Source organism: Octopus bimaculoides, chromosome 22 (genome assembly GCF_046866305.1).
Source record: "Octopus bimaculoides isolate indiv1 chromosome 22, ASM4686630v1, whole genome shotgun sequence".
Classification (NCBI taxonomy): Eukaryota; Metazoa; Mollusca; class Cephalopoda; order Octopoda; family Octopodidae; genus Octopus; species Octopus bimaculoides.
Genome location: NC_142949.1, coordinates 22,022,828 through 22,039,737, shown reverse-complemented (window position 1 = coordinate 22,039,737; position 16,910 = coordinate 22,022,828). Strand labels below are relative to the sequence as shown.

General features: G+C 38.9%; 1 long non-coding RNA gene across 1 annotated transcript in view; it reads left to right on the top strand.

Moving 5' to 3' along the window:
- Positions 1-7,035: 7,035 nt before the first annotated feature.
- The window catches only part of LOC149131411 (uncharacterized), a 37,268-nt gene continuing 27,393 nt past the window's right edge, over positions 7,036-16,910 (top strand). The window contains exons 1-2 of the long non-coding RNA XR_016237981.1: positions 7,036-7,415; positions 11,467-11,699. This is a non-coding gene — a long non-coding RNA (uncharacterized LOC149131411). The remainder of the gene's footprint in view (positions 7,416-11,466; positions 11,700-16,910) is intronic.

Below are 16,910 nucleotides of genomic sequence, written 5' to 3'. Positions count from 1 at the left end.
TGCAAATAAAATGTCTTTCAAAATTGCAATTGCTTATCACTTTTTTGCCCTGCTTAATTATGTACCATAAATATTTTAATGTTCCAGATTTTGTTTTAGAAGTATATGTTTCAAACATAGGAGACCGTGATTCCACACAAAATTTAGGGCTAGTATTGGGGGGTTGGGTTCAGGATATAATACTAGGGTAGTATTTTAATTCAGATTATAGTTTAGATTTTAGGGATAAAATTAGGATTAGGATCTTGAGTTAAGTTTTAAAGTAAGAGCTGAGAGTTAACATTTAATGTTAGGGTTTTGAGTTAGCATTTAGGAATAAATTTTGAGTTAGGATAAGGGTTAGTTGAAACAGAAATAGAAAAGGGGTTCAAAAGATTTGAATTTGTGTACAGATTTTTACAGAATTGAACTTGCATATGTTTGGAATATGGATATCCAACTATATTCTTAAAAGAAGAAAAATAAAAAGGTCTACAAAGTGTTCTTAGTCTGAAATTTTGTTGACTGTCTTTTTTGTCTTTGGAAATATTTACTATAAGTTAGATAAAGAGCTTTGTGATGTTACTGTTAATTCTCTGAGTCATTAACTCAGGTAATGCCAGGTATTTCAGCTAGTATATATATACTCATATGTATCTATATATATACATATATACTCACACATACATACATACATACATACACACACACACACACACACACACACACACACACACACACACACACACACACACATATATAGGTTCAGTTGAATTAGATATTTGAATATAGGCACCTAGCTAGTTTGGTATAGTCCACGCAGCTCGAAATTAGGTACATAAAAATTAAATAAGTAACAAGGATGTCCAGATGCATTATGGCCATTTCAACTGGCTCAATTTAATCAATCAATGAAAACATTACATCAATTTGAAATACAAAGTATAAACTGTTTTTTTTTTTTTTAGCACAATATACACCAGTATTAGAAATCTCTTTGCTATGTTTGTGGCAAAATGAATTTAGGGAAAAAACCTAAAGCCTACTATAATTTAGAGAGTAGCAGAGGAAAATAGTGGGGGTCAAGAAAAAGAAGTGGTGAGATAGTTAATTTATATTTATTTTATCTATGTTTTATTTATAAGAATTTATGCAGCATATATAGTCTACAACCCTTTGGAGTTAAATCCCTTGGGAGTTGACAGATAAGTTCCAGTTGATGGTGATAAATTAATTAATGTCAGATACTCTCCCAGATCAGTAATTTACAAAGACCATATATCTCACTTTATCTACATAAAGAGATATGTCCCAGAGCTGCTATAAGGAGAATGGCTGATAGCGAATAGGTGACAACTAGATGGAGGAAGAACAGGGAAGGCTAGTACATATACAGATTATCAAAAGGGGAGTAAAATGGAGAACAAAAGAGATCAAAATAAGTTCTAAGGGTGGGAATTAGAATCAAGGGTTACGATGTGTATCATGACTTAGCCAACTTTATTATATTAAAAATTCAGAAAGGAAATTTAGAACAATATAAAGGAAAAAGGATAGATAATTAAACTTAAACCTTAAAAAAATGGGGGTACTTAGAAAAACAATTTTTATATATAAAAAAAATATCAGTGTTATGAAGGAATCATGAAAGGATATAAAGAAGGTATACAAACACCACACACACACACACTCACACATATACTCATATATTTTTACATATATATATATATATATATATACACACACAGATACTCATGGGAGCAAAGTGGTTGAGTTCCTTCGAGTGTTGGGCCTCACAGAGGCAATGACCAAGACCTTTGGCATTATGTCATGCTTGAGAAGAAGACCCATCAAGCCAAGGAAAATTGCAGTTGTGGCAGATACCAGTGTCATGCAAATTGGCACCGGTGCCAGTGGTACATAAAAGCACCCATTACACACTCAAAGTTGTTGGTGTTAGGAAGGGCATCCAGCTGTAGAAAACCATGACTGGAGTCAGGTGCAACCTTCCAGTGTGCCAGCCCAGTCAAACCGTCCAACCCATGCCAGCATGGACAACAGACATTAAATGATGATGATGATATATATATGTATATATATATATATATATATATATATATATATATATATATATATATAATATATATATGCATATATACATACATATATGTACATACCTACATATATATGTATATATACATGCATATATGGGTCCAGGACATCAAAAAAAACATGAACAAAATGAGAAACGAGAACATAAACAAAAACATAGAAAACAAACTTTTTTTTGAACAACGAAAGAAACAAATAGAGAAACAAGAGACGCAACATAAAGAGTATTCCCTTCATCAGTTGTCCCCTGTTTTATCTACTCCACGTCTTGAAGGTAGGGACAATATGCAACTTCATTAAAACAGTCCTTCCTACAAAGCAAATTAAATAAAATTTGGGATTTTTTGCAGAGGGTTAAAGTGGTAGGAAAAACAAGACAGTAAGAACAAAACAGTAAAAACAAATGGTGAGGACTGTTAAGCCAAGACAATGTGAAGTGGTGATTGCTGGAAAAACGAGCTTTGAGAAGAGACAGGCAAAAGCACATCTTGTCTTTAGGAAGGAAGTGGAAGAAAGAAAGATGGATAGCCGTTGGTCATGTGTGAGCAACAAGAGAGTCAAGGAGGAAGAGTGAGAGAGAGAGAGAGAGGGAACGATGAAGGGAAGAGGAGAAGAATAGGAAAAGGGTGGGAGAGAAAAACAGAAAGGAAGAAGAACAAAAGAGGGAGATAGAAAGAATACAGATAGGATAGAGTGCGCATCAGAATTATTAAGATAAAACTTACTTGGAAATGGATGCATGGCATTCAATCATATAATAATATAAATAATAGATAAATATATGCATATATACATACAGGAGGCGCAATGGCCTAGTGGTTAGGGCAGCGGATTCGCGGTCATAGGACCGCGGTTTCGATTCCCAGACTGAGTGTTGTGAATGTTTATTGAGCGAAAACACCTGAAGCTCCACGAGACTCCGGCAGGGGATGGTGGCGAACCCTGCTGTACTCTTTCACCACAACTTTCTCTCACTCTTACTTCCTGTTTCTGTTGTGCCTGTAATTCAAAGGGTCAGCCTTGTCACACTGTGTCACGCTGAATCTCCCCGAGAACTACGTTAAGGGTACACGTGTCTGTGGAGTGCTCAGCCACTTGCAAGTTAATTTCACGAGCAGGTTGTTCCATTGATCGGATCAACTGGAACCCTCGAAGTCGAAAGCGACGGAGTGCCAACACACACATATACATACATATATGTACATACCTACATACTTGTATATATACATGCATATATGTGTACAGGACATCAAAAAAACCTGAACAAAATGAGAAACAAGAGCATACTCATATACATATGTGTGCATATATATATATATATATATATATATATATATATACTCATATATATATACACACTGCGGGACAACCTGTTGAAAGCCACCGACCAGATTTGTGGGTGGTGTAAGGTCCCCTCCCGACCCAGAGTAACGTGGTGGTGGAACAAGGAGGTAGACAGGGCTATTAGACAAAAGAAACAGGCTTGGAAGGACTGTAAGAACGGTGGTAGCAGGGAATTGTACCAATGTGCCAGAAGGGAGGCTAGGCGACAGGTTTATTTAGCCAGAGGGGAAGCAGATAAGGAAAGATTTGCCAATGTTCTGCGCCATGAGGACCAAAGACTCGAGGTATTTCGTGTTGCAAGACAGTGTAGGAGAGAGAATAGTGATGTTGTAGGAGAGAAATGTGTTCGCATGGATGATGGTACGCTTGCATTAAATGAGGATGCAAAGAAAGAGGTCTGGAGATGCCACTACGATAGATTGCTTAATAAAGAGAATGAATGGGAGAAAGAGAGCCTGCCGTATGTCGACCCAATAGAGGGACCAGCTATCCGAGTTGATAGTACCAGGGTAGATAAAGCAATTAAGAGTATGAAGACCGGGAAAGCCCCCGGCCCATCAGGAATCACTGCAGAGATGCTCAAAATATCTGGCAGTGTTGGCTATAGCCTAGTCACCCGTATTACGAACCAGGTGATACACGAAGGAGTCATACCCAATGACTGGTGTAGCAGCATCATAGTCAACTGCTACAAAGGTAAAGGTGACGCTTTAGATACAAATAATTACAGAGGCATCAAGTTGTTAGATCAGGTTATGAAAGTTACAGAGAGGGTCATAGCCCAACTAATTAGGGAGCGAATCAATTTAGATGAGATGCAGTTTGGGTTCGTGCCAGGTAAAAGCACTACTGATGCCTTATTTCTAGTGAGACAGTTTCAGGAGAAATACCTAGCTAAGGATAAACCTCTGTACCTGGCTTTCGTTGACATGGAGAAAGCCTTTGACAGGGTCCCCCGATCCCTTATCTGGTGGTCAATGAGGAAACTTGGGATAGAAGAATGGTTAGTGAGAGCTGTGCGAGCCATGTACAGAGATGCTGCCAGTAAGGTGAGGGTTGGAAATGAGTACAGCAATGAATTCCGGGTAGAGGTAGGGGTCCACCAAGGTTCCGTCCTCAGCCCCCTCTTATTTACCATAGTCCTCCAGGCAATCACAGAGGAGTTCAAGACAGGTTGCCCCTGGGAGCTCCTCTATGCTGATGACCTTGCCCTAATTGCGGAGTCACTATCAGAACTAGAGGAGAAGTTTCAGGTGTGGAAGCAAGGTCTAGAATTGAAGGGCCTTAGAGTCAACCTAGCTAAAACCAAAATCCTAATAAGTAGGAAGGTAGATAAAACACAAACCCCTTCAGGTAGATGGCCCTGCTCAGTATGTAGAAAAGGAGTAGGTAGTAACTCTATAAGATGTACCCGGTGCAAGCTATGGACACATAAGAGGTGCAGCAACATCAAAGGCAGGTTAACTAGCAAGTTAGTTTTTGTTTGTGGCAGATGTTCAGGTGCAATAAAGACTGTAAACAAACAGGAAACAACTTCTATCTCATTCCAGGGTGAAAAACTAGAGGCAGTCGATAGCTTCCGCTATCTGGGCGACCAAGTTAGTAGTGGGGGTGGGTGCGCTGAAAGTGTAGCTGCTAGAATAAGAATAGCCTGGGCAAAGTTTAGAGAGCTCTTACCCCTGCTGGCGACAAAGGGACTCTCACTCAGAGTAAAAGGCAGACTGTATGACGCATGCGTACGAACAACCATGCTACATGGTAGTGAAACATGGGCTGTAACTGCTGAGGACATACGTAAGCTCACAAGGAATGAAGCCAGTATGCTCCGTTGGATGTGTAATGTCAATGTGAATACCCGTCAGAGTGTAAGTATCTTGAGAGAAAAGCTGAACATTAGAAGCATCAGTTGTGGCGTGCAAGAGAGACGATTGCGCTGGTATGGACATGTGGTGAGAATGGAGGAGGATAGCTGCGTGAAAAAGTGCCACACCCTAACAGTTGAGGGAACCCGTGGAAGAGGTAGGCCCAGGAAGACCTGGGCTGAGGTGGTGAGGCAAGACCTTCGTACATTGGGCCTCACCGAGGCGATGACTACTGACCGAGACCTTTGGAAATGTGCTGTGCGTGAGAAGACCCGGCAAGCCAAGTAAGATCGTTGCCAGTGCCCCTGGACTGGTTCTTGTGCGGGTGGCACATGAGATGCACCATTTTGAGCGTGGCCATTGCCAGTACCGCCTGACTGGCTCCTGTAGGATTTTCGAGCGAGATCGTTGCCAGTGCCCCTGGACTGGCTTGTGCGGGTGGCACATAAAAGACACCATTTCGAGTGTGGCCGTTTTCGTGCGGGTGACACGTAAAAGCACCCACTACACTCTCTGAGTGGTTGGCGTTAGGAAGGGCATCCAGCTGTAGAAACTCTGCCAAATCAGACTGGAGCCTGGTGTTGCCATCCGGTTTCACCAGTCCTCAGTCAAATCGTCCAACCCATGCTAGCATGGAAAGCGGACGTTAAACGATGATGATGATGATGATGATGACATACACCGTCCTCTCACCTTCCCTCTTTATATGAAAGAGAGATTTGGAGAGACAAAGAGGGTGACATCAAAATGTATGTATATATACACACATGTATATGTGTGTTTCTGTTTTCAAGTGTAAATCTATCCATTGATTTTATATATGCTTATATTTATGCTCACCATCAGTAAAATGTGTGTACACATGTGCACTTATGCATACACTAAATTGTGCATGCAAATATGTTCACATAAGAATGTGAACATACACATATTTATGTACATGTATGTATGAATGTATGTAATTTCATGAGTAAACTGCCCCATGCATATTGACATTCAGATGTATGTGGTAGTATGCATACATGCATATGCATGTAATATGCATATGTGTGTTGATGCATGTAAATTATATACAAAAATTTGTTCGTGTGTGCATGTATGTGTGTATATATATATATATATATATATATATATATATATATAGAGAGAGAGAGAGAGAGAGAGAGAGAGAGAGAGAGAGAGAGTCCTATACAAAATGTAGCATTTACTGTTATTAATGGATAGTAAAAGGCTACCTTACTTATGGGGACACAGACTTTCATATACACACACACGCAAACACACACACACACATATAAGCATACATAAATACATGTGTTTGTGTGATCAAAGTATACCTGAGGGTATAAATTTGTATGCATCTTCCCACTATGCACACAAATATGCATTTACATACACCCGACTCCATATGTGTGTGTATATATATATATATATATACATACATACATACACAACCAGTGTATACATGAATGTATACATTTACAATACACCCTCCCCCACCATGCATCCAAATATTTTAGGGCACACACGTCCTTCACACAATTGCGTATGTGTGTACTGCATCTGCATGAATATTTGCATGTATATGTATTTGTGTGTATATGTTTGTGTCAGTGTGCATGTAAAGTGTACATCTGTGAATACATCAGGCTATGATGTCAATTTTTCAGGTGTGTGTGCTAGAGTATAAATAAATAAATGCCTATGTGTATGCGTGTGTGTGTATGTACATGTCGTGAACAAAGTCTGTCAGTCTAGCGTACAGCAGATGGAACACAGTGGGAAAATTATGTAACAATAGCATTGAGTAAAGCACCAGTATTCAACAAGAGTCTTTCACAGAACAAACAGAACAAGTCTAATGTATAAGTATGCGAACGATGAGTGAATGAATAGTTGCAGAATCAATTCTACTGGTTATCGAATGGAATGGTCACTTTTTACAGAACAGCAGAGTAGGATAAGTTAATGTACATTCTGAAATGAAGCAGCTCAATGAGGTTATCATGTCTATTCTGCCTGTCTCAACTGCACAGGTATTGTTCTTGAATATGAAGGAAGGTCATTCAATGCAGGGAAATGTCAAAATCAACAAAGACAGAAACCAGCTGAAAAAGGGTAGGGGCATTTTTTTTTTTCTTCTTTTTTGAAAGCTTAGACTTTCAAAAGATATTGAACAATATTGAAATATATTTATCTGAAAGTGACTTCAATTAATTCAATAAACACTACCTTGCACTTTGCCTTTTCTCTCTGTTTTCATAAATTAAATTGTCAAATACTTTTCAATGTGAATCCATTCCTCTCTAGAATAGATAACTACACTGTAGAAAAAACAATAAACAATAGGACTATCTATAATGTGGAGTATCAGAGCACAGCGAGTTTCTAACATGTATTACATTATGTTTCACTGAGGAGGTTTAATAAGACTGAAATATGTCTGGAATTGTGATAGTACCAACCAAAAATCAGACTTACTCCTGGCCATTATAGGTTCTATTAATTTAACTTGATTTAATAATTCTATTAAATTTTTAATATTAATTGATTTAATTTATTTATTAATCACTCTCTTGCTTTTTTGATAGTAATTGACATTTATGATTATGATTTCTCCTTTCACTATGAATGTAATTTCAATTTATCAAAAATACTTTTTGGTTTATGGTATTAAGTATGCTACCCTGCACTTAATTATATGGTCTGGAAAATTTCTAATACTTATATAGTCTTTCTACATATGTAAAGCCTGTTCTACTGGAGACAGTATGAATGGACTGCATACTTTTAAGCTCTAAATATTAATACAGTAAGCCCTCCTAAAGATGGAATGGATGCGATATATACAAGGGGTACTGACAAGTTCCTTGCTTTAAGGGTACCACAAAAGGACCAGTTGGAGGCCCAATCCTCTGAGTTCTTTTGCAAGGCTTAGAAAAACTGAAGAACCACTGCAATAAGGAGGGAATATGCTAAATAAAATCATAATTAACTGATCCTCCTGTATTTTCTTTTACCCAAAGCCAGAAACTTTTCAGCACACCCTCATATCATCATCGTTTAACGTCCGCTTTCCATGCTAGCATGGGTTGGACGACTTGACTGAGGACTGGTGAAACCGGATGGCAACACCAGGCTCCAATCTAAATTTGGCAGAGTTTCTACAGCTGGATGCCCTTCCTAACGCCAACCACTCAGAGAGTGTAGTAGGTGCTTTTACGTGTCACCTGCACGAAGGCCAGTCAAGCGATACTGGCAACGGCCACGCTCAAAATGGTGTCTTTTATGTGCCACCCGCACAAGCCAGTCCAGGGGCACTGGCAACGATCTCGCTCGAAAATCCTACGGGGGCCAGTCAGGCGGTACTGGCAACGGCCACGCTCAAAATGGTGCATCTCATGTGCCACCCGCACAAGAGCCAGTCCAGGGGCACTGGCAACGATCTTACTTGGCTTGCAGGGTCTTCTCCCGCACAGCACATTTCCAAAGGTCTCGGTCAGTAGTCATCGCCTCGGTGAGGCCCAGGTCTTCCTGGGCCTACCTCTTCCACGGGTTCCCTCAACTGTTAGGGTGTGGCACTTTTTCACGCAGTTATCCTCATCCATTCTCACTACATGTCCATACCAGCGCAATCGTCTCTCTTGCACACCACAACTGATGCTTCTAATGTTCAGCTTTTCTCTCAAGATACTTACACTCTGACGGGTATTCACATTGACATTACACATCCAACGGAGCATACTGGCTTCATTCCTTGCGAGCTTACGTATGTCCTCAACAGTTACAGCCCATGTTTCACTGCCATGTAGCATGGCTGTTCGTACGCATGCGTCATACAGTCTGCCTTTTACTCTGAGTGAGAGTCCCTTTGTCGCCAGCAGGGGTAAGAGCTCTCTAAACTTTGCCCAGGCTATTCTTATTCTAGCAGCTACACTTTCAGCGCACCCACCCCCACTACTAACTTGGTCGCCCAGATAGCGGAAGCTATCGACTACCTCTAGTTTTTCACCCTGGAATGAGATAGAAGTTGTTTCCTGTTTGTTTACAGTCTTTATTGCACCTGAACATCTGCCACAAACAAAAACTAACTTGCTAGTTAACCTGCCTTTGATGCTGCTACACCAGTCATTGGGTATGACTCCTTCGTGTATCACCTGGTTCGTAATACGGGTGACTAGGCTATAGCCAACACTGCCAGATATTTTGAGCATCTCTGCAGTGATTCCTGATGGGCCGGGGCTTTCCCGGTCTTCATACTCTTAATTGCTTTATCTACCCTGGTACTATCAACTCGGATAGCTGGTCCCTCTATTGGGTCGACATACGGCAGGCTCTCTTCCTCCCATTCATTCTCTTTATTAAGCAATCTATCGTAGTGGCATCTCCAGACCTCTTTCTTTGCATCCTCATTTAGTGCAAGCGTACCATCATCCATGCGAACACATTTCTCTCCTACAACATCACTATTCTCTCTCCTACACTGTCTTGCAACACGAAATACCTCGAGTCTTTGGTCCTCACGGCGCAGAACATTGGCAAATCTTTTCTTATCTGCTTCCCCTCTGGCTAAATAAACCTGTTGCCTAGCCTCCCTTCTGGCACATTGGTACAATTCCCTGCTACCATCGTTCTTCCAGTCCTTCCAAGCCTGTTTCTTTTGTCTAATAGCCCTGTCTACCTCCTTGTTCCACCACCACGTTACTCTGGGTCGAGAGGGGACCTTACACCACCCACAGATCTGGTCGGTGGCTTTCAACAGGTTGTCCCGCAGAAATCTCCAATTGTCTTCCACATTGTATGATGCTATATCCCCTTCTATTTCGTTAAATGCTTCAAGTAAGTTGTCTCTAAGTCTCTGTCCATTTGCAGGGTCTTTAAGCTTCCACACCCTTCTCCTCCAAGCCGGTATAATTCTGGGCACCCATTTTGCCTTGATCCCAAAGTCGCTAACTACTAATCTATGTTGTGGGGTACATTCTTCGCCAGGGTAGGTTTTGGCATTTATAAGCCGCCCTCTTTCCCTATTTCTGGCGAGGATGTAGTCGATTTGGCTAGAGTGTCTGCCGGAGTGGTAGGTGACTAGGTGACTGGCAGGTTTCCTGAAGTTGGTATTGCAGACCATAAGATCGGTTGCATCACAGAACTCCAGCAGTCTGGTTCCCTCCTCGTTGCGGGAACCGAAGCCATAGCCTCCATGTATGCCATGGAAGCCTCCAGCACGACGTCCGACATGACCATTGAAGTCTCCAGCCACAAAGAGAAGGTCCCTGTCACTCGTCGACAAGGGTGTCATAGAATTGGTCTTTCAGACCATCTGGTAGCCCCGGTTGAGGTGCATAGGCTGAGATGACAGTAGCTAATCTATGATGAAGCACTAGTCTAATCTTAAGTACTCTGTCACTTACTCTAACGACCTCGATTACCTTATCCACCCATTTCTCCGCTAGAAGTATTCCTACGCCCCCGACCCCGTCAGTGTTCCCTGCCCAGAAAATCTTGTACCTGTGTTCCTTGCCTGTGAGGAACCTCGCAGAACCTCCTCTCCATCTTACTTCCTGGATGCAGCACATATCTACGCGTCTCCGTTCAAGCATCTCAACAATTTCACCAGATCTACCTTTCAGCGTGCCGACGTTGAGAGTGCCAATCCTAACAGTATGGGTGTTGGGCACAGTATTTGCAGCTCAGTTACAAGCAGTGACATCACAATCATTTGTGGCTGGGTTGTAACACGTAATGTTTGTTAACATTTCTTGTCAAGAAATCTTCTGCTGGTTCTGCCCTTCCGAATTTCTCTTGAATAAAAAATCCTTTACTTTCAAAAAATACAGGTAAGGGCTGGAAACAAGAAGAGCATCTAGCAATACAAATCCTTCCTCATTTCCCTCAAAAGACATACCAACATGCATAAACAGATGTTAAATGAAATGTGTGAAGGAACAAATTATATTACACATGATCTAATGCACAATTTGGACACAGGTTCATACAAACCTTACAGAAAACCTAATGATGTAGCAGCAGCTTCTATGAAGCCACTTGACTTACTAGTAATAGGAACCAAATCTCCCTTCAATGACATACATTCTGCTGTCTTAATTATATACATATGTATGTACACACATGCATACATGTATACATATATTTATTTATTTATTGCCCACAGGAGGCTAAACACAGAGGGGACAAACAAGGACAGACAAAGGGATTAAGTTGATAACATCGACCCCAATGCGTAACTGGTAATTATTTAATCGACCCCAAGAGGATGAAAGACAAAGTCGACCTTTGGAATTTGAACTCAGAACGTAACAGCAGATGAAATACCGTTAAGCATTTCACCCAGCGTACTAACGATTCTGCCAGCTCGCCGCCTTACATACATATATGTATCAATAGGTAAGTACAATCCAATGAAATGAGTGTTTAGCAACGCATTTGGTGGATAAATATTCTTTATTTATGAATGAACAAAACAACCGATGGCCTCGAACAACTACTAACCCCAATGGAGTCTTCGCTTACATCTGGGAAGTACTGTTGTTGCAACTTGGACTACATCCAAAGAATGAATCATTCACAAATGGAATGAAGTCATTCACAAACACACTTCAGCCTCAGGCACCACAGACATGTTATCTCATCTCACTGACATGTACCAGTGCTACAGTGGTTGCAACACCTTGGAACTGACTGGTCTTATGCCACTTCCAACCAGGTATTCCTGCTTTGCTTATTTCATCTCTTCTTATCCCCATATTGTCTCTACAACCCAGGCCCTGCATTATCCACTATGTTCAGTCCTTACTCCCAAAACATCAGTCTTCTGGAATTCCCGCTATGCACGTTTTTCAAAAGCTGTCAGCTCGCAGTTGTTCGAGAAGATTGTCAATAGCACCAATTTCACCAATCTCACTGAGCTTGATTATAACAATGATACAGGACTTTCCTCCAGCAAAGAAAAAAAAAAACAAAAAAAACAATAAAAACAAAGTGAAAAATACATTGGATAATGTAGTCCTAGATACACTATGCCTGAAGAAAATAAAAGATGAAATGGTCATGGCTGGAACATTTTTCATCATGGGTGTCTTTGGTCAGAACTGATCTGAAGCAGAGCAACAGTAACAAGTGAACATCTTCGTTATTAAATGAGAAGTTGTGGCATTCAACTTCTCCTCCTTATTAACTAATGCAATATTAAATCAGAATCAAAACAATAACAGAATCAACAGCTCAGTTCAGTGAGTGACAGGTTGCCACCACAACACAGTATCTCTCACACTTAGTGTTACAGTTGACTGTAAAGGAAATACAATGGAAAGCTGTAAATGAGCATAAATGCCATAACAGTGACCTTTTGCAGATAGGTTTCTCAGACAGCCAACATTAAATAACATTTATCATCAATATGTGAGAGTTAGTCAAAAGAGGGCAGTGGTGTGGAAGAAATGTAGAGAACAAAGCAAGAGTTAATGTCAATGGAACATTCAACTATGTTCCTTCTACATTCTGAGTTCAAATCCCAACATGATATTTCTTTGCTTTACATCAATCGTGGGACCAATCTAATATATAGTCATGTTGGCACTCCGTCGCTTACGACGTCGAGGGTTCCAGTTGATCCGATCAACGGAACAGCCTGCTCGTGAAATTAACGTGCAAGTGGCTGAGCACTCCACAGACACGTGTACCCTTAACGTAGTTCTCGGGGATATTCAGCGTGACAGTGTGACAAGGCTGACCCTTTGAATTACAGGCACAACAGAAACAGGAAGTAAGAGTGAGAGAAAGTTGTGGTGAAAGAGTACAGCAGGGTTCGCCACCATCCCCTGCTGGAGCTTCATGGAGCTTTAGGTGTTTTCGCTCAATAAACACTCACAACGCCCAGTCTGTGAATCGAAACCGCGATCCTATGACCGCGAGTCCGGTGCCCTAACCACTGGGCCACTGCGCCTCCACTATATAGTCATACATTGCAGATAAATCCAAACAATGATTTCAACACACTCCACCCCTGCGATTTAAAACCTTACACTGTTGTAAGGAATCACTACATAATTGATATAATTAGCATAAATGGTTGACTTAGTGGAAGTATTGGGTTCAAACATGATAAAAATTGATACTAATTTCTGAAGATGGCACAAAACCTTACACTAACAGGGAGAGGATGAAGAATGTATGGACGATTTTCTCCAGAAAATTTGCAACAGAAGTGAGGTAAAATGCTTACAAATTCAACAATAGAATCCATAGAATTATCACCACCACAACTGTCATTATCATTATTAACTGTCTTCCATACTGGTATGGACCGAATGATTCAAAAGGTGCCAAAGAGCCAAAGGATTGTATTGAGTATGCTTTGGCATGGTTTCTATGGTTGGATGCCCTTCCTAATACCAACCACTTTACAAAGTGTACTGGTTAATATTGGACAAAATAGCTTGGTGATATTCAGCTCTATCTTTTTACAATTTATGCTCAAATCTATCAAAATCTAGTTTGCCTTTCAACTGTCTAGTGTTGATAAAATAATTTTGTGAAGTTGATGTAATTATCTAAACTCTGTAAAGTTGTACCCCAACACGGCCCTACTTCAGTGACTGGAACCAGTAAAAACAGACTGGAGATTCAGTTCACCAGGAGCTCATGCCAGACTCTACAAAGACAACTCTTGAAAATTAATCTTATCAATATTAATTAATAAGGAAGCATGTACACAGTCACTCGATCAATTAGAAATATCAGTAAAAATCCCTCAAATAAAACTCTATCTTAACTCTTAAACAGTTAGATGCTACTCACTGTATCAAAAAGTCTTTGACTGACCAATAAGAAGCTATACTGTCATTGCAATAACCATTGCCATATCCTATAACTTTTAAAAATGTAATGGACAGGTGAGATCATTTTGAAGAATAAGAGGAAGAAGGAGGAGGAGGATTAGTGAGAGATGGCTGTAACTATGTAAAGTGGCAAAGGGTTGGGAACTGATAAAGGAAGGGGGAGAAAAGTTGATGTTAAGTGGATGTAGCTATGTGAAATGGTAGAAGATTGGTAACGTTACAATAGATGCATGCCATTCAGAGAGATGTGTTCTTCTGTCCATCACACACACACAGGCATCCACACATGTGCATAACTTGTACACTTTCTATATCTCTCAATAGTATCTCTCTGTACCTCTTTCTCCTTTTCTTTCCCTCCATCTGTCACTCCCTCTCTGTCTCTCTTACACGCACACACACATATGCACACTACCACTCCACAATAGAGCCAAAACTGTTGCGGACAATTGCGTGTGTGTGTATAGGGGACAGTGGATGTGGTCAGTTTATACATCCTACATATCCTTCCTGAGCAATGAAACAGAAGACACCGGCATAGGGTTCTATAGACATACACTCCCAGGAACTCATGCTGGAATTCCTAACTACATAAATATGTATAACATATACATAACACACATTCATAACACACATGATTCACAAAATACATGCATATGGACTTACAAATATTTTTTTAAAACTTTCAACTTCAGAAAGTAATTTTGCATTAAAAATTTGTGAAACCACATAAATGATAACATGCACATGCTCAAACATCAACCAATTGCATGCCATAGAAGTGTGTGTGTGTGTGTGTGTGTGTGTGTGTGTGTGTGTGTGTGTGTGGGTATATATATATATATATATATATATATATATATATATATATATATGATTGAAAAAATTTGGAGTCAACAAGGAGTACGGTTGGACATTTATTTTCAATCACTACAATTGTTTCTATGCAATGTAGTTCTCCAGGCATGCAGGTACTTGATTATGCAACCATTTCCTTGCATTATGAGATCTAGTTGCGTTTCCTCAAGCAATATATAGATATTGTCTGTGGCTTACAATTGGCTAAAATTACCCAAAATTTACAAACTTTAAAAGATATTAATTCTTTATTTATTGATTTATGGTGAAAATGTATTTCATGTCACTGATTACTTTACAAAATTACACACCAATACGCCGAATATGAAATCAACTGGAGCAAAAATTGAAGAAATTGAAAAGTGGTGACCAAACAAAAAAGATCCAAAATGTTTCATATTAAACATTTCTGAAGATCTTGCAATTTTTATTCATTTTATTTTTTATCTTATTTTATTTAATTTTTTTGTACATTGCATGTATCCTGGTTCTTACACCATAGCTTGGGCTTTCAGTTCTTTTTATAAAATTACTTTTGTAGTTAGTATACTAAACCTTATCATCTGTTCAAATGACACCCAACCTTTTACTTTCTCAGAACAATTTTAATTACATCTGTTAATTTATCTTTTCTTTTTCATCACCTTCGTTTATTTCTCTATATATAATTTGCTTTTCCTACATTATCATATTTTTGTGTGCATATAAACTTACATGCTTGTCCACATGTATGAGTGTATATGCATATTTGTGTGCATATCTGTATATGTGTGGATATATATACAGTAATTTGTCCTCTGAGGCTGCTTGTAATGCAAAAACTTGTAAAGCAGAGCAATAATTTCCCATAGTAGCAATGCTATAAATCATAATTTGTTCCCAGAAAATATTTTAGCTATAAAATTTATAATACTTGTAAATAAATGACAATAAAACAACAGTAAAATGTCAAGATCATTCATAATATTATTATTAGAATTGTTTTCTGAATCACTTTTATTTCCACTAGACTTGTGCACACCATCACTTATAGACACAATCGCTGATTCACAAGTACTTGTAGATAGACTTGTAGACTTCTTTTTAAAAAACAAGTCTAGATGTGTTTGCTTGGAAGAAGCTTTTCTTCAATCTCTATAAATATCTCAGTAACATGCAGAAGCATTTGTTATGTTAGTAAAAACTTTTGCAATTGTGCTGAAAAATAAAACTCATAAACCCAGGGTCTCATAAAGCAGATCTTTGTAAAGTAAGGTATAACTCTCTCTTTCTCTTCTCTATAAATATATATACACACACACACATATATTATAATATTTTATATTATATATTGTATATTATATTATATATTGTATATTCCATATTCTATACCCCACATTAGTTCTGCAGGAATATAAATAAAACATAAAAAACAGACAGTGTTGGAACTCTTTTAAGCAAAATAATATATTCCTCTATACACAATCATACAAAAAAATCCACCTTTTTTTGTATTTATTTTTACTCGCATATATATAGATATATATATATATATATATATATATATATATATATACTTTATTTAAAAGCAGCAAAAATATAACAAAAGACTGTTGCTTGGAGTAACAGTATTTTGTTATATTTCTGCTGCTTTTAAATAAAGCATATTACTCTACCTCTGGTACTTGAGTACTCTTTTTTCCACCTTGTTGCACATTTTATGTTCTTACTCCGGTATATATATATATATATATATATATATATATATATATACATACACACACAGATGTGTGTGTGTGTGTGTGCATGCGTAGATATCTTAGTTAATCGTTTATCTATTTTCATGTGTATATATTTATACTGTTTTCACTCACACTTCTTGCTCTGTGTGTGTGTGTGTGTGTGTGTGTGTGTGTGTGTG